Below are 24,090 nucleotides of genomic sequence, written 5' to 3'. Positions count from 1 at the left end.
ATTTCTGATCAGATTACAGGTTTGGCAGAGAAAGGTAATAGTGTAATGTAAGGACTGGTTGTAAACCATGTTCCATTTAACTTTTTTATCAGTGACTTGGAAGAAAATAAAATCATTACTGATAAAGTTTGCAGAGAACACAAAGATTTGGGAAGTGTTAAATAATAGGTTACTGGTATGGACTGCTTGGTAAACTGGGTGCAAGCAAACAATATGCATTTTAATATAGACAAATGTAAATGTATGCATTTAGGAGCAATGAATATAGGCCATACTTACAGGATGTGGGACTTTATCCAGGGAAGCAGTGGGTCTGAAAAAGACTTGGGGGTCATGGTAGATATTCAGCTGAATGTCACCTCACTGTGAGATGCTGTGGCCAAAAGGGCTAATGTGATCCTTGGATGAATAAATAGAAATAAACCAAGAGAAGAGTGGTTATATTTCCTATTTATTTGGCATTGGTGTGACTGCTATGGAATACTGTGTCCAGTTCCGGTGTCCACCATTCAAGAAGGATGTTGAAAAATTAGAGCATTTGGAGAAGATTAAAGGATTGGAAAACATGTCTTGAGGTGAAAGACTCATGGAGCTCAATCTATTTAGCTTATTGAGAGAAAATTAAGGACTGATTTTGTCACTATTTATAAGTGCAAACTTGGGAAATAATATATTTGGTAATATAGAGCTCTTCAGTCTTGCAGACAAAGGTATAATAAGCTCCAGTGGCTGGAAGTTTAAGTTTGACAGATTCAGACTCGAAATAAGGCACTTTTAAAAAAATAGTAAGTAGAGCTGGTTAAGAATTTTTAGACTGAACATTTTTCATTGTAAAATACTGATTTGATTAAACCAACTTTTTCTGGAAATACTAGTTTCCACAAGAAACGTTGTCAGGAAAGGATTGTAAGGTCCAGGATGGAATTTAGGGAGAGAGAGAGAAAGGCCACCCAGCCCTATGGCTAGGACACTCTCCTGAACTTTGGGAAACCCAAGTTTAAGGCCTGTGCTGCACGATTTGAAGCAAAGATGTGATCCTGGCTCTCCCACAGCCCAGGTGACTGTGCTGACGACCAAGATGTAGAGTTAATGTGTGTCTCTGTGTCCCCATGAATATATACACAAAGAGAAATACTCCAGCAGGAGACATTGAGACAGACTATATCAGGCAGAGTAGGGACTTAAACCTGAGGCTCCCATACCTCCAGTGAGTGCTCTAACTACTGGGCTATTTTCTGAGGTTTGTGGGTCTCTCTTTCTCTTTTCATAAAAAGTTATTTGTTTGGACCAAGTCTTATTTAATTTATTGTTTGACCCGATCTCTAAACTTACTTAAATACAAAGTTTACATTTTGTTAATACATTATGAAAAGGAATGGATATATCCTGTCTAGTTGAATTTCAAGTTTAGAGATGTCAGCCATTTAATCTTTCTGCTAATGTGCTAACTACACATGAAATGGACGCTGTCAAGTACTTTGAGTTGTAATATTTCATGTAATGTTTTCAGTAAAGTTCCAGAAGCTTGTAAATGACTTTTCTTTCTCTGTGTTATATGCAATATTGCCGTGTTCATGTTGGTCCCAGAATATTGGCAAGACAAGGTGAGTAAAGTAATGTCTTTTATTGGACCAACTTCTGTTGCTGAGAGAAACAAGCTTTCAGACTTACACAAAACTCTTCCTTAGGATATGTCTGCACTACAGAATTACGTAGACCTAAATTATGTTGCCGTACTGCCACCAGAGTAATTAGATTGCTTTTTCCATGTCCACAGTATGCTTCCTGTGTCGACAGTGTGTGTCAGCACCAGGAGCACTTGCACTGATTTAACTGTCAGCTTTGTAGGACACCTTCTGAAAGGCAGTAACAGTTGATGGAAGCTACGTCGACTGAAACACTATACTTCTCAAAAAGGTGGAATTATTAAGTCGGCATAGCAGGCAAGTTGCATCAGTGGGAGTGACATTTTAGTGTAGATCAGGGATCGGCAACATTTGGCAAACATTTGGTTTGTTTACCTGCCACATCCGCAGGTTCGGCCAATCACGGCTCCCACTGGCTACAGTTGGCCACTGTAGGCCAATGGGGGCTGTGGAAAGCAGTGGCCAGCACATCCCTCGGCCCACGCCACTTCCTGCAGCCCCCATTGGCCTGGAGTGGTGAACCGCGGCTAGAGGGAGCCATGGTCAGCCAAACCTGTGGACTCAGCAGGTAAACAAACCAGCCTGGCTCGCAGGAGGCTTACCCTGGCGGGCTGCGGGCCAAATGTTGCCAATCCCGGTGTAGATGCTTACAGAGTTAGGTTGGCATAAGCTGTCTTATGGTGTAACAGCTAAATATATGGGGAAACGGAAGACAAAAGAACAGAACATAGTTGGTGGGTAGGGGCTAGTGGTTTATAGATTGTTGCAATAAACCATAAATCCAGTGTGAATATTCAGTCTACACAATAACCGCCCCCACTGCCGTGACTAGAGAGGTGTTAACTGGCCACTTTGCCTTAAATATGCGTTAACTGCTTATGCTAAACAATCTGTTCCACCTTGTATTTAGCTGTGACACTCTGCATGTGTCTACACTTCAATTAGACTCCTACAGCTGGCCCGCACCAGCTGAGTCCAACTTGCTGGTTTCAGGCTAAGGGGCTGTTTAATTGCGGTGTAGACATTTGGGCTCAGTCTGCAGCACAAGCCCTGGGACCCTCCCACCTCGCAGGACCCTAAAGCCTGGGCTACAGCCCAAACTCAGACATCTAAACTGCAATTAATCAGCCCCTTAACCCAAGCCCCACAAGCCCAATCAGCTGGCGTGGGCCGCCATGGATTTTTAATTGCAATGCAGACATACCCTCTGAGTACATTTTCCAGACCTGAAGAAGAACTCTATATAAGCTTGAAAACTTGTCTCTCTCACCAGTAGAAGTTGGTCCAATAAAAGACATTACCTTACCCACCTTTAATTACTTTCGCTGCAAATACAGTTTTTTTTCCCGTTTACCCTTCACCAATGCGATTACCTCTGTTACACTAGCAGAGAATGAAATTAACAGGTTTTAATTTTTAAGCTTTTTTATACACCAGCATCTCCTATTATATCAGTAAAGCTTGGAAATTAATGTTATTTAACTGCTACTACAGCAAAAAACACAATAGCACAACATATCGGTTTGTGGGCTTCTGTGTAAGCAGCAGCTATTTTATGATCCAGTGATTTTCATATAGTTTTTCAATAGCTATTGTTTCTTTAACTAAGGATAGATATTGTTTCTGAAAATGCATTCAGTTGTTACAGTCATGCAATGGACATAGGATAGGAGACATGAGGTAGTGTATTGTAAGGTATCACCCAGAAAGTTCTGAAATATGTGTCATTTCAGAGTTTTATCTACTGTAGGAGTCCCTTTTCCAGAATCTTCTTTCACCATGGGAGCTGTGATATAGTGGACTGAGAGCAGCTTTGGGAGTGAGGAAACTTGGGTTATATTCCAGAGTCTGCCACTGTTTTGCCATCTGGCCCTTATTAAATTACTTAAACATTTTGTGCATCAGTTACCTTGTTAATAATATATCAATAATTGTTACCTAACCTTTGTGAAACAGTTTGAAATGTAGACATAAAACAGCGCTAGATAAGAGATGAGTGGTCCCTTATTAAGCTTTATCTTTGCTTAGTATACTGACTACTTATAAAGCTGGTTCTGTTGTTTTTTTAAAAAAAACAAAACAAAACAGTATAATGGGGAGGAATCTGTCTTTGTTTGAGACCTCCTTGTTGAACCTCATCCTATAAGGGGAATCTGCCCTCTAATACCATCAATGTTTCAGCAGTTCCAGCTTTGTGTTTTAGGTTATTCTATGACCAGTATTTTATTTCAGTGGTCTTTGGATATAGAATTCCCTACCCATGTACATATGCTTAGTGCTATGTTCCACAAACCTAGCACAGGTGTGTACATATACACCTGGTGAGGAGTTACTTATCATGATACAAGAGGATGTAGGAGTAATAAAGTAGCATTTAATACATAGGTAAATTAACATAAATTTGAAGAAAAACTCCCTGAAACAGAGACTGGCTATATTCTAGAACATTATTTAAAGGCAAATATTTGAAGCCTAGTTCCTTAAACCATTTAAAATTAAATTAGGCAAAGAACTAGAACTTGTACTGTGAGGATTATCTCGTGTTGTCCGGAAGGTGGGGCAAGTGACCTAACAGGCTTTTAAAAAAATGAATCTTCAATTTATAGAATTCTCTGGTTCTATAAACCAAGTGCAAGTACTTGCAAGGATGTGACACACATGTCAAAGGTGAGGGAATTACTCCTATGGAGTACTCTTTAATATATTGCTGCTAGACCTTTAATATACCTCACTATACATTACAGGCATCTGATATAATGTATTGTGTCAAGAACCACACAGACAGGATTGTAATACTCAGGCAAAACAGGATGAGTTAAGGATGGAATTAGAATCTACAGACAGCGATTCAGCCTTAATACTGGGTACATTTCTGGTGTTAACAGTTCAAGAAGGATTTTAATAAACTGGAGAAGATTCAGAGAAGAGCTCCAAGAATGATTAAAGGACTGGAAAATATGCTTTGTAGTGACAGACTCAAGGAACTCAATCTATTTAGCTTAACAAAGAGAAGGAGAAGTGGTGACTTGATCACAGTCAATAAGTACCTATACAGGAAACAGAAATTTGATAATAGAGGACTCTTCAATCTGGCAGACAAAGGTACAAGATTCAATAGCTGGAAATTGAACCTAGACAAATTCAAACTGGAAATAAGATTTTTTTTTTTTTAACAGTGAAGGTAATTAACAACTTACCGAGTGTTGTGGTTCCGATCACCGGAAAATTTTAAATTAAGATTCGATTTTTCTCCCCTAAAAAATAAGCTCTACTTCAAGGAGGAATTAATTTATAGAAATGTCTTATGGCCTGTCTTATAACAGCAGGTCAGACTAGATGTTTGCAGTGATCCCTTTTGGTATTATAATTCATGAAACTTAATTTATAATGTATTTGGTTTTCCAATATTTATCATAATCTTAATATTTCTTTAAACATAACATTCACTTTTTATAGTAATAAAAAAGAGGAAATGTTTAGTATGGGAATTTACATTCAAAAAACATAACAGCCTTATAACGTTGCTATGAATATGTGTAGACTAATTTTATGTGAATGAATGTTGTTTAACCAATACATTTCAGTGGCCCCATTTGGAGTTATGATCTGTTGATTAAATACATATGTTTAATGTCTGTTAATTTTGGAAACATGAAAATGCATAAGTGGAAACTATAATGACTCTGTTTATGAGCTTTCATACTTTAGCAAGTAAACAGTAGTTTAGTATGTGTGTTGATTCTGAAAACATATTTCTAGTATAAAATATATCTAGTTACTTAGGTCCAGATGTTCCAACACTTATTTTGAATAGTATCTTATAGGCTCAGACTAATTTCAGTGAGACTACTCATATTGTGAGTAATGGCAGAATCTGGCCCTTAAATCTTTTTGTAGATGTTTGATATGCTCAGTTGAAGTAACTCTGAGACTCGTGGAAATTCTGTGTTCAAGAATTACTGAACTGACAGGCCAATTTATTCCACAAAAGTATTCTGCTCATGTTGTAAACATTTCTATGACTTTTTTTTAATTACTGCAAGTACACTGAACATTAATAATTTGTTAATTATCACTGTTTTTGGCTACTATATTTGTTAAAATACCCAAAGCAATCAAACCATATTACAGATGAGTCATTTACCAAAGTGGAGGGGCAAAAGTGTTTCTTAAACTTTTTTTTTTTGAAACACTCATGTAATTTACACTTGAACAAACACATTCTTTTGAGAGTTGTTCGAGTGACTTTGTTTCTGGACTTTGGGAAGTGGTAGTCCAAAAGAAGTTTTATTCTAAGATGGAAACCACAAAGAAGAATAACATATAATGGAAACGCTACATAATCTTAACCATGGCAACATTATCTGCCACTGAAATTAATTTGAGAATTGTGAAACTTGGCAGTTTCACATAGAGGAGGACACATGCAAACACTCTCTTCAGTTCACTACTTGTTTTTCTAGTTCTTTGGCTGAATACATTATGATTGCTTCTTTGAACTCAATTCAATAATAAGAAAGCCTCCATGAATCTCATGAGTTTTGGTGCTTTAATCAGGTTGGTCAGAGAAAATTGCAAAGATGTCATGTTTATTTACATCAGCAGAATTCCACATCAGTTTTCTGTGCTGCTATGCTGCAACCTCCCCCTTTCAATATGGGATACAATTCAATAGTGGTGTAAGCAGAGCTGACTTCTGTTTAAATGAGGGGGAGGTGCATCCACTTATACCAATGCTGAATCTTGCCCATGGACTCTGTTACCAGGAATTATCAGCACCCCCAATAGGGGCAACTTAACTATTTCACTCCAGGTGGTGTAAGGAATAAATCAACAGGAATTCAGCAATTCTGTCTGATCAGCAATTCTGTCTGATCTCCTGATCAAGGAGCAATGCAAGTAAGCATGCTCTTGCCTAACACTGCAGTTTATTAGATTTAAGCAAACACAGACATAAGCAATAGGTTTAGAACATCCCAGATATTTACATATATTCTGAGATGGTATTGAGTAATCAACAAAAGGTCAGTGCTGACCAAACGCCTCCCTGCCGGGGAGTAAAGATCACAGAAAAGTGTCTCTCCCAGGATAGCTCCAGAGGACTGCTCCCAAATACACTCTGTTATCTGAACTTTTTATAACTAACTTCTGCTAAACACATAGGTCATAATGACCCCTACTAAATTATCACTTTTCCTAACTTTCAATAAACGTTGAGTCTAGATGTGTCTGATAGTAAAGGCCATCCATCCAGATATCTTCTTTCACTCTCAGTTATTTACTTTTTCCTCTTCTCCTCCCATACTGATTAAAACTGCCAGTAATTATGACCTTGCTTCTGAAAACCTGTCTCCAAATTAACCCTTAACTATATGGTGTTCTATTTCATTAATTCATAGTGGCTGAGTGCACATAATATGGTTGCAATTAGCTTTTTCATATTCCGGGTATATACATGCCTCAAATCTAGGGCAACAGCTGGACCCAATCTGATTATCATCTATAGCACATAGGGTCTTTACAATGATGTTAATGATGCGGAATTGAGCATGTTCAGGAAAGTTCCCTCAGTGTTCTTACATGGGTTCTTACATGACTCTTCCATGGTGGGCCCTTTCCTGTTGTCAGCCAGGAGGTGGAGTGCTGCAACTCTCACAAATTTATTATGAGTAATGTGAGTTTGGCCCTTGCTGCAGGCGGTTTCAGGACAATATGTTAAGGTCCTCTCTCTATATATGATTTAGGGGAACCTTGGAGAAATGGTGCACTGAACTATAAAATGAAAGACAGAGTTCTAATCCCAGTACTTTTTTTGACATTTTATTAACATTTATATGCCCTTCACAACAATTCTATTAACTAAAACCTCATACTGCTACCTTTAAGTGAGTAATTTTCATTCACCCATTTTACAGGTAAGATCATGCAGAGTTTTCACTGGGAAGCTAAAGATAGATCTGTGACTAGAACCCAAGCTTTTAACACAACAGAGCCAAGTCTCATCTGCTTTGCCACATTCCCCTTTAGAAGGATCATGACAAATGAATTAACACAGTTTGGCTCTCTGTCATGTTCTAGAGGTGTATGACTATTACTGTCTCCAGACTAGTACATGTAGGTCTTTATCTGAAGTGGTATCAGCTCAAGCTTTTACATCCAGAGGTCATGGGTTCAAATCCTGGAAATGATCCAAACAGGAGTCAGATTGTATGTGGCTGCTATCTATTATCACTGGAACACACTTTGTTCCCAGAGTCAGGAAATAGACACCAGGAATCCTGATGCCCAACATTTCATTGCTGTCTAGAGGTAATTGTGTAACCCACAAGCAAAGGAGGTTGATGGGTCTCCCAACATGGACTGATCCACATAGCAGATAACAGCATGCTTTCCCCCACACAAGTTATTCCTACATGTCACGGGGTCAACTCATCACTAGGCGCACCTGGGTCCATGTCACTCTGGGGATTAGCTCTTTCCAGGTGCTGTGCCCTCCTCTGGGACCCTCTTGAGCCATCATCCCTCTCGCTCCAGAAGCTGCAGTTTCCATTTTGTCACTTGGCCCTCCAGCCAGGTAATTGCATGTTTTCCCCTCCTGGGGCATCAGATTCTTTCAGGGTAACTGGTGTAGGCAGACTGCTCTCCATTATCTGGTCTGCACCACTTCCCCAGCCGCTGGGAGAGAAACCAGAGCCTACCCTCTGCTCCAGGTTCCAGCTCAGGGTCCCTCTCCTCAGCAACCAAGGATCTTCCCTGTCCTATACCTTGCTGCCTTTCCCCTGAGCCTTTTTGGTTCTCCTCCTCTGGGTTTGCCAGCTTCCAACTTCCTCCTCCCAGGGAGTAACTGTGGGCTACCTATCCTAGATCCAAATGCACCTCCCTTCTCACATGGAGTGACTACAAAGTAGCCCCCTTCTGCTCTCAGCTCTTGGGCTTTATACAGGCGCCTTCTGTTCCTCCCCAGCTGAGACTCATTTAATCAATTCCTGCTCCTTGGCTCCTCCTTCAGGTGCAGTCTGGAGAGTTAATTGGCCCACCGTGCCACCTTAACCAAGTCAAGCCTTGTATGGGGTGGACACCCCATCACACTACAGCTGAAGTAAATCTGAAAAGTTATGGGTTCAAACGTATACATAAGTTTCCCATAACTTTGAAATTTATATATAAATGTATAAAAATCACACTAAGGACCCTGGAATAATTGAAACGTTGGGATGCTTTTATATTGCAAAATACTGTGTTCAGAAGTGATTTTGGAGATTTTGTTAATATTTGTCTTAATTTATTTTCAGTATATGCATTTTGGTTAACAGGAGGTGTTTGTTCAAGAAGAGGGTGGGATGCTTTAATGTAAGGTATGTTTGGGGCTGAGTGCCAGGTGTAAGAGATTTTTCTTGTGTGTCCAGAAAATGGAAGATCTTGTCTGCATAAACTTCAAAAGGTCTGCTAGTTCATGGCAGAGCCTTTGACTGTAGGCCAGCAGTTAGAATCAACAGAGATTGAAAACTGTTCCAATCCATGGATGTTTGATGGCTTTATATGGGATGAGTTTGGTGGGCCCATTTCCAGCTCTCTCCTCACAAACTTAACACTTTTCTTTGCATTAGATTGTAAACTGCTCAGGGTTGGGACGTCCCTTACTATGCAATTGTCCAATGCCTAGTGCAATAGGGACAAGATCTTGTTTGGTCCCTCAAGTGAAACCTCCTATCGCAGGAGGCAAAATCTCACTGCTCACAGTAAAATTGCAAAATTTGGTAACATGGTAATTGACACACACACAGACACTCATTGGGGATATGTCTTTGTCCAAACTGTGTGCTCCGGACCCATCACCCTTCCCCCATCTCTTAGTGTATAAGCTCATCTATAACCTTTTCAATTTTACATGCCAGCAATCTGGTTCTGTTATAGGCTCCACATTTTCCTAAAGGTTCCCGGTTCCTAGTAAACCTAACTCCCTCCTCCCAACACCATTGTCTCATCCACTCATTGAGACCCTGCACTTCTGCCTGCCTAACTGGTCCTGTGCATGGATTTGGAAGCATTTCAGAAAATGCTGACATGGAGGTCCTGGAATTTAATTTATTAGCTAGCAGCCTATGTTTGACCTAAGGAACTTTCTCATATGTTTCCTTATGATATTGGTATCTATATGTACTGTTACCACTGGCTCCTCTTCAACACTCTAGGTAAGTCTGTGTAGATGTCTCAGGAGGTCTGCACCTTCTCACCCAGCAGGCAATTCACCATGCAGTTCTCCTGGTCATCACAAAACAAACTATCCTTATTTCTGATAATTGAATCCCCCATTACTATTGCCAGTCTCTTCCTAATGTTGGGTCCCCCAGTGCTAGAAGATACCATGACATCATCTGGAAGGGGAGTCCCAATTATGGTATTGTTTCCCTGTGCTCCAGCTTGATGTTCTCATTCCCCAAGACTTTTGTTGTCCTCAGCAGCACAGAGACTGACAGAAAGGGTGTGGGACCACTCTGCCATGTCCCTGAAAGTCTCCTCTATGTGCCTTTCTGTTTCCCTTAGCTCCTTCAGTTCAACCACTCTGGTCTAAAGCACCCATATTCGGTCTCTGAGGGCCATGAGTTGCTTGCACCAAATATACATATATGCCACCTGCCCACAAGGCAGTTAATCATACATACTTCAAAGAGTGCAGTAAACTGGATTGCCCCTAGTTTGCTGATGGAGTTCTGCCTGCATTATTTTTATTCTTGTAGGTGTTTTTATCTGTTTGGTTGGGGGGAGGAAAGGGGGGGGGAACGTTATTGGCCTAAACTTAAAGTATGTTTGCTAGATGAGTTTGTCTCTAACACATCGTCTCTTGTAAATCTCCCATGTTCACTAGCTCATCTGGTTGTTTTGGACCTGTTTTTTTAAACCCCTGTTCTCCCTGAGCTAGTCCCGCCTCCTTGTCAAGGGTTACTAAAGGGATTAGGGATCAAAGGGTAGTGGGCTAGAGCCTTGTTAGTAAACTCAGCCAACCCTAGCAAGCCTCTAAATTCTGCCAAGTCTAGCAAGCCTCTTGGTTCAGCACATAGCCCCCAACACAGGCTACAAGCAAGCAAGGCAAATTAATTTGTATTAACTCTCTCTCTCTCTCTCTCTCTCTCTCTCTGCTTGCTGCTGTCAGATAAGATACAGGACCACAATTTGAATATGTAACTAAAACTAAGTGTGATGTGGTTTTCATTAACAAAGCAGTTTTAAAAATAGAAAATGCCTTACACTGGAATTAACTAGTTTTTCCCTTGGTGGCAAAAAACATAAGTTTACCTGGTATAAAAACTCCTCTGTAGATACCATGGCATACATGGTTTGTGCCCCTCCAACTCTGTGGCAAGAGGAAAGAGGAATGGAGGAAGAGTTTGCTGAGGCTGCAGCACTCAGCAGCAATAGGTCCTGCTTTCTGTTGTGTCTTTCAGCCAGCTGAAAGTTCATAGGAGAAAAACATTGTTGGTCCCCACAGGCTGAAAGACAGAGAGGAATATGCCCCTTCACTCACCCATAATTGCACCAATGTTCCACAGCTCTCAGCATTTCCAAGTATTTTATTAGCTTATCTGTGGGGTGAGGGGAAGTGCCTTGCAGAAGATGGCCTGCCTAGCCCATCTCTAGCCCCATTCTATTGTCTCAATCCTGCAGGATGTTTTGCACACCTGTAAGGTGTGTGTGTTCTCCTCTACTAGTGACTTGAATGGGAATTGAGGGAGCTCAGCACCTCATGGGAGTGCTCAGTGCTTTGTAGAATTGTGCCTAGGAAAGTTGCCAGAATGAGTGAAGCTGCTGTGGGAGCCTTTAAAATACACAGTTATAAATGTACAGTGAATCTCTGAATGAGAAACAAGATATTAAAATTTAAGTGAACTCAGAGTTATCTTCCCTGGGAGAAGGAGATCTCTTCCCATAGCTCTCCACTTCTCAGTCCACCTTACAGTTTCCCAAAGTGTAACACATTACCAAGAAATAAAATCAAATAAATAAGCTCATATAGCATTTTGACCTTTTTGCTGCTGGGTCTTACCACAGATCCAGGATCCGCACTCTGTTGGCCCATTCATATCCTTACTCAGTGTAGAAGACTGATGACATTTACTGTTGAGTTTTGAGTGCCTTATGACAGCCTTCAGAAATCCTGTGTGGCGATCATTAGCATATGTGCCATCTCCAAAATATTTTTATGAGTTAAAAAAGAAAAAAAATCCACTGAATCAAACAGAGGAGGGCATGGAGCTGGAATACATATGGCCACGGTTAAATGTTGCCCTGAGTGTATGATTTAAAAAAGGATCCCATAGATAAGTAAGGTGAGGAAATAGCTTTATAGTGTTTCTGTAATATTGTAGCAAGCAGAAAACGTATCTAGAGCCATGTTATCACCACTTTCTGTGAGTCAACATACAGAATTGTACCCCCATATTTTATGATTTTTTAAAAGTGCTTTATTTAAAAGAATAGTTTCCTGTAAACAGTTACAAAACATGTGGCAGGTTTCAGAGTAACAGCCGTGTTAGTCTGTATTCAAAAAGAAAAGGAGTACTTGTGGCACCTTAGAGACTAACCAATTTATTTGAGCATGAGCTTTCGTGAGCTACAGCTCACTTCATCGGATGCATACCGTGGAAACTGCAGCAGACTTTATATATACACAGAGAATATGAAACAATACCTCCTCCCACCCCACTGTCCTTCTGGTGATAGCTTATCTAAAGTGATCATCAGGTTGGGCCATTTCCAGCACAAATCCAGGTTTTCTCACCCTCCACCCCCTCACACAAATTCACTCTCCTGCTGGTGATAGCCCATCCAAAGTGACAACTCTTTACACAATGTGCATGATAATCAAGTTGGGCCATTTCCTGCAAAACCTGGGATATTCTATCTACTACCCAAGATCCATAAACCTGGAAATCCTGGGCGCCCCATCATTTCAGGCATTGGCACCCTGACAGCAGGATTGTCTGGCTATGTAGACTCCCTCCTCAGGCCCTACGCTACCAGCACTCCCAGCTACCTTCGAGACACCACTGACTTCCTGAGGAAACTTCAATCCATCGATGATCTTCCTGATAACACCATCCTGGCCACTATGGATGTAGAAGCCGTCTACACCAACATTCCACACAAAGATGGACTACAAGCCGTCAGGAACACTATCCCCGATAATGTCACGGCTAACCTGGTGGCTGAACTTCGTGACTTTGTCCTTACCCATAACTATTTCACATTTGGGGACAATGTATACCTTCAGATCAGCGGCACTGCTATGGGTACCCGCATGGCCCCACAGTATGCCAACATTTTTATGGCTGATTTAGAACAACGCTTCCTCAGTTCTCGTCCCCTAAAGCCCCTACTCTACTTGCGCTATATTGATGACATCTTCATCATCTGGACCCATGGAAAAGAAGCCCTTGAGGAATTCCACCATGATTTCAACAATTTCCATCCCACCACCAACCTCAGCCTGGTCCAGTCCACACAAGAGATCCACTTCCTGGACACTACAGTGCTAATAAACAATGGTCACATAAACACCACCCTATACCGGAAACCTACTTACTGCTATTCCTACCTGCATGCCTCCAGCTTTCACCCTGACCACACCACACGATCCATCGTCTACAGCCAAGCTCTGCGATACAACCGCATTTGCTCCAACCCCTCAGACAGAGACAAACACCTACAAGATCTCTGTCAAGCTTTCTTACAACTACAATACCCACCTGCAGAAGTAAAGAAACAGATTGATAGAGCCAGAAGTTACCTACTACAGGACAGGCCTAACAAAGAAAATAACAGAACGCCACTGGCCGTCACCTTCAGCCCCCAACTAAAACCCCTCCAACGCATTATTAAGGATCTACAACCTATCCTAAAGGATGACCCAACACTCTCACAAATCTTGGGAGACAGGCCAGTCCTTTCCTACAGACAGCCCCGCAACCTGAAGCAAATACTCACCAACAACCACATACCACACAACAGAACCACTAACCCAGGAACTTATCCTTGCAACAAAGCCCGTTGCCAATTGTGCCCACATATCTATTCAGGGGACACCATCACAGGGCCTAATAACATCAGCCACACTATCAGAGGCTCGTTCACCTGCACATCCACCAATGTGATATATGCCATCATGTGCCAGCAATGCCCCTCTGCCATTTACATTGGTCAAACTGGACAGTCTCTACGTAAAAGAATAAATGGACACAAATCAGATGTCAAGAATTATAACGTTCATAAACCAGTCGGAGAACACTTCAATCTCTCTGGTCACGCAATCACAGACATGAAGGTCGCTATCTTAAAACAAAAAAACTTCAAATCCAGACTCCAGCGAGAAACTGCTGAATTGGAATTCATTTGCAAATTGGATACTATTAATTTAGGCTTAAATAGAGACTGGGAGTGGCTAAGTCATTATGCAAGGTAGCCTATTTCCTCTTGTTTTTTCCTACCCCCCCCCCCCCCAGATATTCTGGTTTAACTTGGATTTAAACTTGGAGAGTGGTCAGTTTGGATGAGCTATTACCAGCAGGAGAGTGAGTTTGTGTGTGTTTGGGGGTGGGGGGGATGTGAGAAAACCTGGATTTGTTCTGGAAATGGCCCACCTTGATTATCATGCACATTGTAGGGAGAATGGTCACTTTGGATGAGCTATTGCCAGCAGGATAGTGAGTTTGTGTGTGTGGTTTTTGGGAGGGGGATGAAGGGGTGAGAGAACCTGGATTTGTGCAGGAAATGGCCCAACTTGATTATCATGCACATTGTGTAAAGAGTTGTCACTTTGGATGGGCTGTCACCAGCAGGAGAGTGAATTTGTGTGGGGGGGGGTAGAGGGTGAGAAAACCTGGATTTGTGCTGGAAATGGCCCAACCTGATGATCACTTTAGATAAGCTATTACCAGCAGGACAGTGGGGTGGGAGGAGGTATTGTTTCATATTCTCTGTGTATATATAAAGTCTGCTGCAGTTTCCACGGTATGCATCCGATGAAGTGAGCTGTAGCTCACGAAAGCTCATGCTCAAATAAATTGGTTAGTCTCTAAGGTGCCACAAGTACTCCTTTTCTTTTTGAAAACATGTGGAGGTTTGATCTTGACAGTTTTGCTATTGATTTAAGTAAAAAGGGCATCTGGTCAAAGTTCTTGAGCAGAGTGATCCTACTTACCACAACTGTTGCCATGGATAGTTCATACTGGTGATTCTTGTTCACATGCATAGGGTTTGACTGATCACTAGTAGCTAGATTCTGGTGAGTGAAGGTATTAGAATCTAAACAGGATTAGACCCCGTATCTGCACATGCTTTGGGACTGTGTGTGCTTTGGCCGTCTCCCACTAGCATAATGGATTCTCTGTCTACTCCAATTTCTGCTGGAGTCTGAACTGGGGCTGAGCAGTTCCAAAGAGAGCACAAAGGTGTAATATAGCAGCCTGTGGCTGATCCTCTTGTAGCCAGATTATTTTATCTCAGTAACTGCATTTAAGATTAGATGTGATTCTGTGGTAAAACTATTATTTTTGATGGCTGTACTAAAGAAGGTCTGTATTAGATAAGACTTATGTTTTATGATCTTATTCCTGTGAATTGTGCTCATCCTGCTTTGTAGAACTGACATCTATTTGAATAAAATTGTTTATTGCAGGAACGGAGCCTCTAATAACAAAGGGCAGATGATTGAAACAATTTATTTAATTCTTTATTTTTATTTTTCCCCTTTTTCTATTACCACAGAGGCATGTGTTGCCGAGCTTCTCTGTAAGATTCTATCGCATGCTGCTAATATACTCATCATTATTAGTCATCAACCATTTCTCCTTAGTGATTTGCACCTTTACAGGAGATGATTTTGAATGACCAGATACAATGTTCTTTCCTTATCATTTCCCTTTCACATGCCTTCATGATTAAAAGCAAACCAAAGTGAGCTCTTCCGAGAACAGCAGCCCAACCTTCTGTTTTATGCCATAGTATTTGATTTAGGTATGTGCTGTGTCACCTGACTACTCACCAGCTAAAATGTTGCAAGTAAGCACCAGCACGAAGCAATCAAGGTTTATATAGTTTATATCGTGTTGTCATTTCTTAAATGCCATCTGGAGCTCTCAAGAATATAATTTTCCTGAATTATAAAAATCTGCATAGTACCTGCTTGCATTTCCGCTTTGAGTTCATTGAAAGTAGCCACTATGTCTACAGATGGAAAGAAAGTCAAAGCAACAAAATGCATTTACTTCAAGACTAGTTTTTCATGACTTCCTATGTATTACACTGTAGACCTTCAGTTACTGGCTTAGTCTGAATAAGTTATCCCATGTGGAATAAGCAGCTTTCAACCCCTTCAGAAATTTGTAGCATGCTGCAATGATTGCTACCTGCTTGAAATCTGTAATAAGCCAGCTGCTGTTCTAGATGACTCCCAAGGTCTTCCATAAAAATCATTCAAGTCCAAGACTCTGCTGTAGCATTATTCTGATTCACTGGACATTAAGGCATAAACACGTAGCAATACTCTGGAATTTTCTGCTGTTTTCAACAGGTGCATGGATAGAATACATTTACCTGAAGACTATGGGGAATGTTGTGAATGTACCATCCAGAAGGGAGCTTCCATCAGCTTCTGGACGTTGATGGCTGTTGTGAATGACAGCCCTTTCTCATCATCAAAGGTAGATTCTCAGACTAGGAATTGTTCATCACCTATTTTTGTTGGACTTCTGGAATTTTATCCTAATCCAATTCAACTCAGTTGGCAATTCTTTTCTTCTACCTTGTTACTTCAAGGACCAGCTTACTGAGCCATTCTATATCTGCTGGTTGAGATGCTTCAGACTGAATGACTCACAAGTGTCTGGTTTGAACTTTTTCCTCTTTCATGGATGACAATTCAACAGCAACTGAAAGCAGCAAGTTTCCTGACAATGGTTGTGTTTCATGAAATTCCAAAGATGATTCTGTTCATCAACTTCAATTACTGTGCCTCTTCTTGAAAATTCAATATCATGTGTTCAAAATTTCACTAGACATATCGTAATGGGTCCTTGCTTTTATAGTTAGGAACTATCTGACTGCAGAAAATGGAAGAATGAAGAACTAAGCATAAAGTCAAAGTGTCTTCTTGTTTGGGCTCTGCTACTGTTGACATCTGTGACTGCTGCTTTGGAAGATTTCAGACCAGAAATATTGCAAGTGTTGCAGAGGCTTTTATGTGTTTCCAGGACAATTATGGGAATATATTTAAGAAAAAAAACAACATTTAAATACTAGACCCTTGTTCCTTCATCATTTTGGTAGCTGAAACGTGGCATTCTTTGTATCCAAAACAACACTGAAGCATATCACAGAAGGTGCAAGTTGACAGTGAGAAATGCCTGATCTCTCTATACAGTGACAGGCACTGAACTCTAATAGAGTGATATGGGGAGTCATGATCCTTTAGTCATAAAGACAAGTTTTAAACTCTAATATGAGAACAAATAAAGCTATTTCAACCTGTCTAGATGTTAAATTTAGAGATTTTATTAGAGATCTTGTACTTGTCCTTCGATAATGTAAAATAGATCCTTTCACAGCCAAACGTATGAATACTGAGCTCTATAGGAGAGAAGATAATCAACACAATGTCACAGCTGCTCTCACCAGACAAACAATATTATCAAAGCCCAGCCACAATCCAGTCACCATTTCATGCAGCTGTTCTCACCTGCCATGCTACTCCCAGCCAACTCAAAATGCACATTCTGGCAAATGTACAATGCCATCTCATTTGGTCCAGTAATCCCACAGTTGGAGTTAGAGAAGGGTTTGATCAATCAAACTCAACCAACAAATACGCCCCCAAGTCATACCAGTGACAACCTGCTACAATTGTGAAGCAAGAAGAAAAGAAAAGAGTTTCCAACCATCATTTCATTGTGAACTATCTGCCAACACAAAACAACTGAGAAATTATGTACTTGAATCTGTAACATCACTGGAATCATGCCCCTGGAGACATTCTCTGAATCAGAGCACATGATTAGTCCTAAAATTTGGTTTACACCAAAAGCTGCTATTTTCTTTCCCTGGATACTGTTCTCTTAGCAATTTCCTCGAGACTCCTGAAAGCAGCATGTCTCCTCTGGAACCCTTAAATATGAGGTTCTCATCAACCCCACTCCTCTCTTGGGAGCCTTGGAAGATGTTTTCCACCCAGCAGCCTGCCAATAATTGAATACATGGGACACCAACTATCAGGAGGAAGTTCCAGGGATCACAGCAGGAAAATTCAGGTAACAGATGATATATAAAGCAATACAAGTAATAAATAAATTGCAAAGCCCACAGATAACCAGGTAACCACACTGATGTCATCATCTTAAGGTATTTGATAGAATTCACTAGGAGTGAACTGAATTTTGGGGCAGGGGTATTGTATTTATGTAGAGAACCTCTCAACTTGATTTCTGTTTGGAAAGATTTTTATTTTTTATCATGGCTCTACACAGTTATTAACTTTGAGCTCACTTCAGCATCTATAAAGAACAATCTCATTTTGCTCTTGACAGTTTATTGTACCTTGAATATTTAATCTCTAGAGCTTTGTAAATAAGGCTGATGGAATTAGATTGCTATCACTATTCAAAATGCTAGGGCTGTCATGCTGTGAGAGGTTAAATTTTCCAGTTCACTGAATAGGTTGTACGTGTTTCAGTCAGATTTCTTGGGATGGATTGCTTTGTTGAACTCTCATTTATCAGATCATTAGCTTCTAGTCCTACTTGACTACATTTTGAAAGTGTCATAGATCAAGATTTTGGAAATATAGTCAGCATTATTGTATGAGGTCATAGGGCCATACTGAGACCTCCCATAAGTGGGTGAAACTCCAGTGTAGCCAATGCCACAGAATGTGTTCCCTTGTCTGGATTGTCCCAGGTTTTACTACATCAATTTTAAAATTACTTTCGTTAAGCTGGTGTATTTTTGAAGTATATGGTGTTCCAAATTTAGCTTGTTTTTTTGACATTTTTTATTGTGTCTAAATATACTGGTTTGTAAATTTCTGTGGCACAGTGCTCTCCTATGTGTGTATGACCAAAACAGAGTAAGCCAGAGAAGGGCCACATGGAGGGAAAAGGCAGCTATGCATAACACTCTCCCATCTGTATAGTAGCCTCACTCTCTTCCAGAAAAAATGGGCCTGGTAGAAAATGGGGTTCTGGCCTGGAGTAGAGGGGAAGAGACTGGGAGGAGCTACACTAGGCAGTACATTCCCATCCAAGAACTGTAGAACACTACATTAAAAAGGGTTATACGGTAAGCTTAATGCTGCTTGAATCAGCATTCCTCTCCTGTGTTTTCTTGGTAACATCTTCCCACAGGCTGAGTGCCCACATTTGTGTTGGTAACCCACACTTGTACATCACCATGTGTATTGACTAATCCCACCGTGCTGCTGTGGCTATGTATGGGTATTGGGGTCAGACAAGCCCAGCAGGATAGTGCCTATACATAATTGCCTGGGGGTCTGAAGTGTTCAAGCCCTGGAAACCATCCAGAAAGATAACACAGTGATGGGCATCTGTATAAAAACCTAGATAGATAATGGGATTGTCTGAACTGCTTTTTCTGGGATTGCTTGACGTCTATGCTCCTCTGGTAATCCCAGAGAACTGGGATGAATGCAGTTTTTTTTAAAATACATATATTAGGTTTTTTTCACCCCATCTACTAGGTTTTACATGGCAGAAGAACTTTGGATAGCAATTAAATTTTATGCTACTTTTATGAAAGAGGCTATACAAAAAGCAATTATAATTATTATTTATGTATTGGCTCTCCTGAGAAGAGAACCTACCATTTTCAGCAATCGGAAATGTTACTGCTATGCCATAATCTATTGTTGATCATTATGAACAACTTACAGCCGGCATTTGCTTCCTGGAAAGTGCCAGTCTGAGTTTATGTTCATCTATTGGCTAATTAATAAGTTGTGGTTTAGTATCTCGCTGACTTTGATAATTTGTGCTCCAACTTAGCTTTTAAGACCCTCTGGATAAGAGTTTACTATTACGGCATTGAATTGTAGAACTGATTGCTGTTGGCCACAATATAACTTCAAATGGGGATGACTTTCACCCTCATATGTTTAAGAAATACAAAGTACAGTGGTCATACTGAAGTCATCATTTGACAACAGTTACTGCATAATGATCTCAGCTACCACATAGATTTTCTCTTTACTAAGTATAGGAGGTAGCTGTGGTATGAATGTTGTATCTCTGGACAAATTCTGACTATTTTAATAGGAGACACTGTATTTTATATGTACATTAAAAAGTCAACAAACTGAGAGTAAATGAGTAAACTAATTTTGGTTGGTAGCAGTGACATAAAAGCATCTTCAACCACTATTCTAGGCCTAAAGAGTTGGCAATTAATTTTCTGAGAAACACAATGGAATTGAAATAGCAATGAACAAGACACTATAATATATATTTTCTAATTATCAAATTATGTCAATGAAGATTAATAAATAGAAATATTTATATATAGACATGTCAGTTTATTCTTGAAATACTGTATAATCCCATAGCATTTTTATTTCCTCCACCTATATCCTTTTTAAACCTAATAAAGCCATACTGGTGACTTATAAAGGAAAAGTAAACAGAGTAATCCCTGATAAAGCCCACTGGGTTATGACTGAGGTAGAGGGCCTGAATATCAGAGCAGTAGAGTATCAAAGTAGAATATACACTTTTATAGGTAGGTAGTTTTGATGGCCCTGTTTCTAGCCCTAGCATTGCAAAACGTTGTAACATCTTAATTAGTTATCCATATTTGGGTAAATTCTGCTCTCAGTTGTACCTGTTTAACTGATCAACTATACTGGGTTTGCACAGGTGGAACAGAGAGAAGAATTTGGCCTATTAAATTTATTTAGAATTTGATAAGGAGATATGGCCTTGCTGACCATTTCTGGTGGTTTGGAGATAGTCATAACTTCTTACTCTTCTAACAAAGTTAATAGACAAAATTCATCTGAAACTTAGAACAATGAGGTATGGTGGTCAACATTTAAAAGGAAATATTTGCTTTATTTATTATATACTTCTGTGGTGATAATCACTATAATGTGTGAACACACAATATCCTGCCATGGCATTACAGTCCAATTACAGAAAAATATTACGATAAAACTAACTTTACACTAAATTAAATGTTTCCTTTATAATGTTCACCATTGTATATAATGTTGATCATTGTGTGTGTATATTTTCCTTTTCTGAAACCATGATGCCATAAATACACAGAGAAAGCAGAAGTCCTTAGGCAAAATTCCAATTGATTTCAAGAACATATGCTTTGGATTCATTGGGATTATTCTAACACTTTGCAGAAATATTTTCTGTATTGGATAGTAATACTTCTCATTTTGAGGAACATCATTCATTTTAGCCCCAAAGAGACCTACATTGGACATATGTAGTGTGAAACATTATTAAAATCTATGTACTTCCAAAATAAAGAATCAGGAAACTGAGGTTACTGTAGGAATTATTTATGCTTGAGGAATAAATCAGGCATAATCTTAAGTTTCCGCTGTGAGTATTTTTTTTCTTTCCCCTTTGGGTCTTCGTTAAACACCAAGTCCCTAATTTCAGCTTCGGCAGGTTTAAAGGAGTGGCACTGGTAATTAATAAAGCTATTGTACTGCTACTTAACAAATAAAAGTGAAGATGTTTTTATTATCAAAAACAAACAAATGGGATTGGCTGGGGCACATGATTTATGAGGAGAGACTGAGGGAACTGGGCTTGTTTAGTCTGCAGAAGAGAAGAGTGAGGGGAAATTTGATAGCAGCCTTCAACTACCTGAAGGGAGGTTCCAAAGCGGATGGAGCTCGGCTGTTCTCAGTCGTGCAGATGACTGAACAAGGAGCAATGGTCTCAAGTTGCGGTGGGGGAAGGGTAGGTTGGATATTAGGAAACATTATTTTACTAGGAGGATGGTGAAGCACTGGAATGGATTACCTAGGGAGGTCGTGGAATCTCCATCCTTAGAGGTTTTTAAGGCTCGCCTCGACAAAGCCCTGGCTGGGATGATTTAGTTGGAGTTGGTCCTGCTTTGAGCAGGGGGTTACTAGGTGACCTCCTGAGGTCTCTTCCAACCCTAATCTATGATTTATATGAATAATGGAAATATTCACAGTTCCATTAGATAGTATTATAAATAAAATAAAAACCCCAAGAATTGGAAGGGATACAAACCCCCATCCTTCAGGACATAAACCAACTGATGGAGGAACTTCTGTGCTAACCATTTTAATTCTGTAATTGTTTACTTAGGCTTTTTTGCACCTTTTCCCCAAAAGATGTGGTAATGGCCACTGTTGGAAACAGAAGACCATTGCCCCAATCTGTTTGTAAAAGTCAGACAGTAAAAGAATTTAAGCAGATATATTTGTCTAGAGATAATATAACACATTACAATTTCTCAGGGAGAATTTGTTGCACTGTGCAATGAAAAGGTCCTTCATCATTGTTTAAGTGGGACTTTTAAAAAAAAAATTGCATTCTTTTTGCAGGGCTTTAGTAAGCCAACAGTGCAAAGACAATATTTGTCTTATGCCATCTCTCATTACTCTGTATTGATGTATCTGAAAGGACAGATTTAGATTCTTCTAAGGAACAAATGTATTATTGTATGTTTATCAGAATTAAGTAGGTGTAATTGTAATGAAGAGACCTATATTTCAATCAGAGCTTCCTGGTCCTGAACGAGAATGTTGCCCCCTGGTATTAACCCTAACATCAGCTCTTACATCTTGTGCATCAATCAGATCATTTTTTTCTTTCTATTGAACTACCTTACTCCTGTATGATGACAGTTGTTAATGAATGGATAGTGCTGTTAACTTCTCCCTATTGTACCTCTGACTTTTTTAACTTAAAGTTACATTCACAAGTCATAAGGTTGTTTCAGTATAGGAAGTCTCTTGATAGCAATTTTAAAAGTTACCCAATATGATCCAATTGCAATTCTCAAGGTAAAATCAGAAAGTGTAGTCACTGAATGTATTGTAAACTGCTAAAACATTTTAGCTTCAATTTATTTTTTAAACAGGAACAAACTTGATGTAGAATTATCCATTTGTTTATTTCACTTTTTAAAGTAGAACCAATTAAGCAGCATCCAACAAGTAACAACAGCCATCAACTTTTACAAATATTAAAACAAAAATCGAAAACATGCCAGATCTGCAAATAAATAAATAAAAATATTTTAAAAACAAAATTTAAAAAAGTTTACAACAAACGAATAAACAAAACAATCTACACAAAACATGATGTATCAAGATCTTTTAGTCTAGTAATTGTTCAGTAGTGACTGTAAATTCTGACATTTGTATGAATATTCCTGATGACTTGAATATATGCATTTGCTTAATATAATTTGCAGCATTTAAGATCGACATAGTAGGAGATAGTGATCTTGTTTTACTTCAATCAGTCTGAGGGATTTTAGGGCATATTCTTGCACTGGCAGCTACTATTGCAAACCCCTGCACCCATGCAGAATCCTATTGAGTTTGATGGGACTGTGCACAAGAAACGAGGTTTGTGCTATTGGATTCTGAGGTGGGAACAGGACCACAGGTTTCTTTCTTTCATGATTCCGGCGTATACATTGCTGATATTGTGTTGATGTGAACAATTCTGTGAACTGATTTGCATGTCATTTTCCTTCATTAACTCAGAAAATAATCATATAGACATGAGGTAAAATCCTTCAAACACTAGCAGCCACAATAGGAACACTTATGGTAGTAAGCAGTAGAGCCCGACAGCATGTGTTTACAGGATAGGACCTCAGAGTGCTTTACATGTTTAAAGTATTGTACAACCATTAACTAATTACTCCTGACAACACTCCTGAGAGGTAGGTATCATGTCCCCATCTCATAGATGAAAGAACTGAGGCAAAGAGGTGAAGTGAGTTGTTGAAAGCTATAAAGCAAATAAACTGCAGAGTAAGGATTAGAATTGAGGAGTTCAAAACTCCTAATCCTTTGCTCATTCCTCTGGACAATGTTACTTCACAGAAGTTAAAATGCCACTCTCAAGTACTTAAAAACGTTTTTCAATGTCTGTTTTATTTTTCATACCCTTATAGGCTTGTAAATTATATTTTAATTCCTACCTGCTCTGCCCAACCTCAATATATCCTCCCTCACCCCCAGGCTGGCAAATATTGAACTTGTTTTCCTGGTAAAGCAGAAGCCAACACGTATATATGTTTGTTTGTTTGATGGTTTATCACAGTTTACTTCTATGTTATGTCATCAAAGGTATCACCAGTGAAATCCAGTGGTTCACAGAGTGTTTCCAGACCATGATTTCTCAGTTAATTTGTACTTTTAGCAGAAAAG

The 24,090-nt window shown here is 39.6% G+C and overlaps 1 protein-coding gene across 1 annotated transcript in view; it reads left to right on the top strand.

Annotated features, from left to right (window-relative positions):
- NCAM2 (neural cell adhesion molecule 2) overlaps nucleotides 1–24,090 on the top strand; it is a 258,887-nt gene that overhangs the window by 58,714 nt on the left and 176,083 nt on the right. The window lies entirely within an intron of this gene.

Source organism: Eretmochelys imbricata, chromosome 1, assembly GCF_965152235.1.
Source record: "Eretmochelys imbricata isolate rEreImb1 chromosome 1, rEreImb1.hap1, whole genome shotgun sequence".
Lineage (NCBI taxonomy): Eukaryota > Metazoa > Chordata > Testudines > Cheloniidae > Eretmochelys > Eretmochelys imbricata.
Note: the sequence above shows the minus strand (reverse complement) of the source record. Positions and strands in the feature narration are given on the sequence as shown.